Here is a 6,000-nt window from a genome sequence, read left to right as displayed (position 1 = left end):
GCAGCGGCGTGGCTTAAGCCTATCTGGGAGCCTGACGAGGAAAAACGCATTTTCTTGCTCTTTAAGTTGTTTCCTTTTTTAGATTTTCCTATATAAACACCCTATTGTAACCCTACCATGTGTACACCAATATAATAAAGAAAAATCTCTAGTTTGCGCCCGTAGAGTAAACCCTTCTCTATGTTTTGGAGTTGGGATATTACCACGTTAATTTCCGTGTTGTTTTATGCTTTTATTTATCGTTATGCTTTATTATTCGTTTGTCATTCGTGGGTATGGTGATTAGTATAAATCACCTGTCATGTTTGGGTCCTAAATCCTAACAAGTGGTATCAAGAGCTCAAGGTTTCGACTTTCGGAGCGATGGCGAATTTGAAAGCAAGTTTCTTCGATATGGTTGATGATTCAGTTTTTTCATCAAAGTTAGATCAAACGACGGGCTGAGGGGTTTTGTTTGCAACATATATCGAGACTAGGTAACTTAGTTGGTTGCGATGAACTCATAGATATGTCTATGTATCCGGGAGAGTTGATCACACAAAATTCGGGTGACGGTTCTTGAAAGTTATTTTGTAATCGGGACGCTAATTGCCTCATGATGGTGATTTTTTTCACGAAGGGTTACGGAGTCAAGGTAGGGTCAATGGGTTCGTTGCGAAGAGATTTTTTGGGAGATCTGGGTGTCAGATCTGAGGTCTCTTTCTTTGCGATCTCGTGCGAAAGAATGATTGAACTTTCAAATTCGAAGTTCCAAGAGCTGCTGTAGTAGACAATTTGTGGCAGGTTCGTTAACCGTTGGATCGACTTTATTATTTGTGTGTTGATAGTATACTTACTAATCTACACGTGGTAACAATTTGAGGTTGATCTGACCGTTGAATCTTGAGATATGATTTTTCGAATCCGAGCAGTTTTCAGGATGAAGTTTTTCAGGTTTGAAGATGTGAGTGCGAGATGATTTTTTCTCGGAAACTTCGAGCGATGCGAGCTATGTTGTCAGAGATGTGAGTTTGTTATGGAAGCTCAGGAGGGTGTTTTTCTCTCTGGTTAGAGCGGTTGAATAACGAACAAGATGCATCGGGTTGAAAGTTGATAGTTGGAGTATCGGGGAAGTTTGGTGCTTGCGGGGTTTGGAAATGAGATGACCAATGGTGTTGGTCATTATTCTAGTGTTTATGGAATATGCGGGTGGATTAGAGTTCCTAGTCACCAAGGAAAATTGATTGTCGAAGGGTATCGGATAGAACGGGTTCAACGCTTTTTCGGGCTTGGTTGATGTTTTAACAAAGGGAGCGGTTCTTCTTCAAGGGTGATCAATTAAAAGTCTTTAGGTGATGGAAGAGGGGTGTATAATCTTGTAAGTCCCAGAACTTGAGCTTTCTAGGATCATTGGGGTGTTGGGAACTTGGTGTGAGTTTGGTAACCGATGGAAGTTATCGAGCTAGTGGGATTTAGTCGACTAGTGGAGTTGTGGAGATGATAATGCGACGTTGTTCTCTAATGTTCACAAAATTAATGTGATGATTTCGGGTAACACTAGGGCTTCGAGTACTTATTTTACTCTCCGATGGGAAAGAAATTTGTGACTGACTGGTGGTTCGCACCAAGTTTCTTCTCGAGTAGCCGCAGTTTTATTTCTTACTCGTACAGTGTGAGCGTGCTTGGGATGAGAAGATGAGTTTGTGAAATTCTTAGCTATGAGGAGGTCAGTGTACCAGCGAGAAAGCGGAACGTTGAAAAGTTAGTAGATTTTGAGGTTGTGACTGCGTTCTCACTGGAGTCTTGATGAAGAGTCTACGAAGGCGTCTGTTGGATTTTCTGATTGCTGGAAAGGAAAATCATAGATAGACGGTGAAATCCTGTACGAGGGTGACATTGACATGTGTGTTCGGGATTGGACATGTCTATAGTGATCGGTGAGGCGATGTAGTCTCATAAAGAATCCTATAATTGAAAAGTCGCATACTTCAATTGGTATTCTGGTGTAAGAAGGTGATCTTTGTGTTAGAAGATGGTGGCGATAGAGACCGAGATGGCCCAAGCTAGTAACTATGAAATTGGAGTATCACTCAACGGTGTTTTTGGTGTCGAAAAACTTCACTTGCTTGTAGGCTAACGAGTGAAGTGCAGCGTGATTCGGGTATCTCATCCGGCGGTATTAAAAGGAATTGGTAATCGACTAGTCTAGATTTATTGTGGGTTTTGTTTAAACAAAGAGATGGGTTGATAAAATGGGTTGTGTTTAGATCATCCTTCAAGTGGGAGATTGTTAGATGTGTGAAGGATATCAAAACAACAAGAAAAAGTGTGTTTTAGTGTTAAGGCGCGCCGTGGCTCATTAAGGCGCGTCATGGCTCAACACTTGGATTGAGGTTCGAAGGTTGCAATGCTGTCAGTTTCAAAATCATGCTTTAAGCCATAGCGCGGCTCTCCAGCCGCGGCGCGGCTTAAGCCTATCCGGGAGCCTGACGAGGAAAAACGTGTTTTCTTGCTCTTTAAGTTGTTTTATTGTTTAGATTTGCCTATATAAACACCCTATTATAACCCTAACATGTGTGCACGAATATAATAAAGAAAAATCTCTGGTTTGCGCCCGTGGAGTAAACCCTTCTCCGTGTTTTGAAGTTGGGATATAACCACGTTAAATCTCGTGTCGTTTTATGCTTTTATTTATCGTTATGCTTTATTATTCGTTTGTCGTTCGTTGGTATGGTGATTAGTATAATTCACCTGTCTTGTTTGGGTCCTAAATCCTAACATGGATTAGCTACGGCAACGCACCCATCGATGATCCGTCCCTAAATGTAAAGTTTTTTGACCGATTTACAACGGACGATTATACTAATAATTATAATGTTAAATACATATTATTGTTTTATTGTCATCCCTAATCCGTCAAAAAATAGGGACGTAGTTCCATGAATTTTTTAAGTCACTTAACATTTTATGTATAATCAATATAAGGTCATCAAAAATGCGTCAGTAAATATGAGATTTAGGGACAGAATTTGGACGAACTGTTTTGTAATTGTCGTTTTATTAAGTTTTCGACACATATAAGTACCGATATATCTTGGTATATATATATTCTATCAACTATAAGATGCATTTAGGAATGGGTTTCCAATCTGTTGGTTTATTTTTGATAGAAAATGATATGGTTACTTGTCCCACATTAGTAGATGGAAGAAAAGAGGTGTAACCTCTTTGAATATAAAATGATGTTGTCCTACATCGGTGGGAGGAAGAAGTTAGAGGTGGAAGACTTGGTTATAAAAGGAGCTCATGGGATTCATTTCAACTTGCACCAATTAATACACTTTAAGTATTTGATTATTTCTTTCTTTCTTACTCTTGTTTGAGAGTTTAGAGAGTGTAGTTGGTTTAAGAGAGTCGTCTATGTCATTGTAATAATTTGTGATATAGTGTAAGTCTCTCTTTGGGGGCCCGTGGGTTTTCTCTTGTTTTGGAGTTTCCACGGTAAATTCTTGTGTTGTGGATTGTTCTTATTTATTTACTGTTTTTCTTTGGGCGTTTGTTGGGAATTAGTGAGGCCATAATTTCCCAACAACTGGTATCAGAGCGTCAGGTTTGACGGGGGGTCTCGGTTATAGGAGTCGGAGTATGCTATGTGGTTGCCACGAGAGTGAATCGTCCACATCAGAAACGAGTTCTATTGATCGTATAGGGTATCTGGTTAGACAATATTTTTTCTGATTCGGAGTAAGTGGTGTCGAGAATTTGTTGTGGACCGGGTGTTGGATTTTCCAATTCAACAGATCTTTTGCGCCACTCCACTACATCTGTCGACCAGTCGAAACGTGGGAAAAATCAAAGAAAGTGTTGTTCTTAGGATACGGATACGATGTCGAAGTTCAGTTCAATGAGGTTTGATGTAGAGAATTTGATGGGAGGATCAATTTTGGCTTGTGGCAAGTTCAAGTCAATGATGTGTTGATTCAATCCGGTTTACACAAGACTTTGAAAGGTAAACTCACCTTTGTTTCCGGCAGTGATTCTTGCTGTAAGTTCGATGAAGAAGAATGGGATGAAATAGTTTTGAGGGCGGCAAGTGCGATTCGTTTGTGTCTTGCAAAGAATGTGCTTGCAAATGTGCAAATGTTATCAACGGCTAAGGAACTTTGGGATAAGTCAGAGAAGTTGTACCAGGGCAAGGGAATCTCAAATCGGTTGTCTTAAAGAACAATTTCATACTTTGCGTATGGATGGGGGTTCAAAGATTTCAGATCATCTGAGTATTCTGAATGGTATTGTTTCGGAACTGGAGGCTATTGGAGTTAAAGTTGATGACGAAGATAACGCTTTAAGATTGATATTATCTTTATCATTATTCTATGAGCACATGAAACCTATTTTGATGTATGGGAAAGAAACTCTGAAGTTTGAATACGTTGCTAGCAAGCTTCTACTTGAGGAGAAAAGACTGGAAGGTAACGGGGTCTCGTCTTCAGAAAGTACGGTACTGTTGTGTTCGGATAAACGGAAGAGAAACTCCGAAAAGAATCTGGTATGCTGGAAGTGCGGGAAGACTGGGCATGTAAGGGTTAATTGTCCAGGTTGAGCTAATCCGACAAATGGCTCCAGAGACGCTAACATTGTCTCCGTTGTTACGGGGAGTGACGAATTCCTCTAAAGTCACGTCATCCTCATGGTGTGTCCGCGCCACCATGGAAAGGGATGTTCGTTAGCGGTTCTACAATTGCACATGGGCATTGGTTTGGCGTTGATGCAGGTTGTGTGGTGGAAACGGATGTTGTAGCTGATGAAACTTTCTAGGGAAAGCCAAACAGGAAGTTACACCATAACTGTTCAGCTGGTTATACAACATGTGCCAAGGTGAAATGCTTGGAATGTGATATTCTAAGTGTGATACTCTTTATGGTGGGGTATGATAATTCTGTTAAGAGTTATGATTGTCTGTGAAGACAATGATTGTCGGGTCTTGACAATGTTCGATGAGGATGCAACTTTTGTCTCTTGGGAGATAATATCAATGGCATGAAGATGAGGATCTTGAAGTTGTTGTTGAGGAAGCATCTGCGTCGGTTATCTTTGCAATATGGAAGTATAGTTATCTTTTTCTATAAAAAAAGGTGGAGATTTGTTGGTTTATTTTTGATAGAAAATGATATTGTTACTTGTCCCACATTGGTAGATGGAAGAAAAGAGGTGTAACCTCTTTGAATATAAAATGATGTTGTCCCACATTAGTGAGAGGAAGAAGTTGGAGGTGGATGACTTGTTTATAAAAGGAGTTCATGGGATTCATTCCAACTTGCACCAATCAATACACTTTAAGTATTTGATTATTTGTTTCTTTCTTACTCTTGTTTGAAAGTTATATTAGTTAAATACTTTGGAGAGTGTAGTTGGCTTAAGAAAGTCGTCTATGTCATTGTAACAATTTGTGATATAGTGTATTTCTCTCTTTGGAGGCCCGTGATTTTTCTCCTGTTTTGGAGTTTTCACGTTAAATTCTTGTGTTATAGATTGTTCTTATTTCTTTACTGTTTTTCATTGAGCGTTTGTTGAGAATTAGTGAGGCCGTAATTTCCAACACAATCTAATTTACAAAAGAAAATGCATATTGTATTACTAAATATAATATTTGTCTAGTGGAGCTTTTGTTAAAGTGAGACGGGGTAAAATTTCAAGACTCCAAAACTTCTACCTCTATGAAATCAAATACTACTAGTTCACACTTTTTTGATGGTGTCGTATGACTCCATCAAAGGACATGTGGCTCCGCCACTGAATTGATATGTTTTTGTAAGTTTATGTAATAGATGTCAAAAAGTGGTCTAGTAGGATTATGCTTGTTTCCCTCAATCATTGAAGCGAAATTTTTGTATGTACTAGTGTAGTGAGTTCACACAAACTCGCACAAAATTTGTGTGAGTTCATGGGTCATACATTTTAATTTATACATGGTCTACAAATTGTGAAAAATATGTATGAGTTCGCACTACCTGCGAACAA

The sequence above is a fragment of the Rutidosis leptorrhynchoides genome, chromosome 6 (genome assembly GCF_046630445.1).
Source record: "Rutidosis leptorrhynchoides isolate AG116_Rl617_1_P2 chromosome 6, CSIRO_AGI_Rlap_v1, whole genome shotgun sequence".
NCBI lineage: Eukaryota > Viridiplantae > Streptophyta > Magnoliopsida > Asterales > Asteraceae > Rutidosis > Rutidosis leptorrhynchoides.
This window is presented reverse-complemented; position numbering follows the sequence as displayed.